Source organism: Elephantulus edwardii, unplaced genomic scaffold (genome assembly GCF_000299155.1).
Source record: "Elephantulus edwardii isolate Elephantulus edwardi_28Jun2011 unplaced genomic scaffold, EleEdw1.0 scaffold00078, whole genome shotgun sequence".
Taxonomy (NCBI): domain Eukaryota; kingdom Metazoa; phylum Chordata; class Mammalia; order Macroscelidea; family Macroscelididae; genus Elephantulus; species Elephantulus edwardii.
The window spans coordinates 395,276-397,484 of NW_006399828.1; the positions used below are offsets into that span (position 1 = coordinate 395,276).

At 45.2% G+C, this 2,209-nt stretch overlaps 1 pseudogene; it reads right to left on the reverse strand.

Annotated features, from left to right (window-relative positions):
- Window positions 1-2: 2 nt before the first annotated feature.
- Window positions 3-481, reverse strand: LOC102871217 (annotated as a pseudogene).
- Window positions 482-2,209: the final 1,728 nt, after the last annotated feature.

A 2,209-nucleotide genomic window follows, 5' to 3' on the forward strand; every position in this document is an offset into this window, starting at 1 on the left:
TTGGTGAGCTGATCCACCTGTGGACGCAGCTCCCTCATCTCCTCCTAGTACAGGTCCCCCAGGCGGGACTTGCCCGGGCCCTTGAGCCAGCAGGATCTTGTTCTGCTGCTACAGGAAGCGCACCTTGTCGATGTAGTTGGCGGAAGCGGTCATTGAGTTCCTGCAGCTCCACTTTCTCCTTGGTGCGGGTGTTCTTGAACTCAGTGTTGATGGCATCGGCCAGCGAGAAGTCCACCGAGTCCTGCATCAGCCTCATGCCGGGCATGCTGCTCCACAGGTGCATGGCTGAGGAGCGCGTGGCATACATGCCACCGGCCGGGGAGGAAGAAAAGAGGCTGCGGCTGGTGCTGGGGTGCAGCGCGCTACCCAGGCTGCAGGTGCGGGTGGACGTGGTCACATAGCTCAGGTTGGAGCTGGGCCGGCTGGCGGTGCCTGGGCCCCCACATATCCAGCGGTAGGAGGATGAAGACCTGGTGGTCATGGCTTGGATGCTGAAAATGGCGAGGGTCGCAGTGTAGTTGAGAAAGCCGCTCAGGACTGGATTAAAAGGGTCGTGGCACTCGAACAATTTCTTTTTAAAAAATATTTTTATTTAAATTGTGATGTAATAAAGTTAACCTTATAATTAAGCGGAGTGTTACTTATTTAGAACCTATGGTCTTGATATAATATTTTTATTTAAATTGTTATCAAAAGGGCCAAACTCACTCAGTGGATCTTAAGGAATTAAAAAAATAAAATTCAAGCCATGAGTGGCAATACTTAAGGATGCTAGTGGCAGAATGTTAAGTGATCCAAGACACATTCAAAGAAGATGGAAGGAGTATATGAAATCACTGTACCAGAAGGAATTGGCTGACACAGAAGAATTTAATGAAACAACGTATGAACAAGAGCCTGTGGTGATGAAGGAGGAAGTTCAAGCTGCTTCGAAAGAATTGACAAAAAACAAGGCTTCATGAGTTGATGGCATACCAATAGACATGTTTCAACAAATAGACACAGCCCTGGATGTGCTCACTAAATTGTGCCAAGAAATCTGGAGGACAGCCAGCTGGCCAACTAACTAGAAGAGATTGATATTTATTCCCATTCCAAAGAAGGGTAACACGACAGAGTGTGGAAATTATCAAACAATATCATTAATATCACATGCAAGCAAGATTAGGTTGAAAATGCTCCAAAAACAACTGGAGCAACATCTCAACAGAGAACTACCAGATGTGTAGGCTGGTTTTAGAAGAGGCTGTGGTACTAGGGATATTATAGCTAATGTTAGATGGATCTTGGTAGAAATCCAAGAGTATTGGAGGAATGTCTATCTATTCTTCATCGACTATGCAAAGGCATTTGACTGTGTGGATCACAACAAACTGTGGTTGACTGTGAAAAGTATGGGAATCCCAGAACATTTGATTTTGCTTATGTGAAACCTACACTTGAACCAAGAGGCAGTTGTCAGAACAGAGCAAGGAGACACTGCATGGTTCAAAATCGGGAAGGATGTCAGCCAGAGACTTATTCTGTCTCAATGCCTTTTCAATCTGTATGCAGAACAGATCATCTGGGATGCTGGGCAGTATGGGGAGGAATGTGGCATCAAGATTGGTGGAAGGTTCATCAACCACCTGCATTATGCAGATGACACAACACTGGTGGCTGAAACTGAGGAAAGTCTGAAGTGCTTGCTGCAGAAGGTCAAAGACTTCAGCCTTCAATATTGATTGAAGCTCAACACCAAGATCATAAAGATTCTCACCACTGGACCAATTGCCAGCATCATTATGGATGGTGAAGAAATTGAGATTGTTAACCCTTTTAATTTGCTTGGATCCACAATCAAAACTCTTGGTACCAGAAGCCAGGAAATCAAGAGATGAATTGCATTGGGAAACACAGATGTTGGGGACATCTCCAGAGTACTGAGCAACGATGTCATGATGGAGACTAAGGTGTGCCGGATCCAGGCTATATGGTAATTGTGTGCTATATGTCAGAGAGCTGGGACTAGGGATAATAGAAAGAGAGTGTTGAATATACCATGGACTGCTAAGAAAACAAAAAGATTTGTCCTAGCAAGGGTGAAATTGGGATGTTCCTTGAAGGCAAGGATTCTGAAGCTTCATCCCACATACTCTGAGCATGTTGCAAGGAGGGACTAGTCCTTAGAGAGGGATATCATGTTTGGGAAGGTAGAGGGACAGCACAA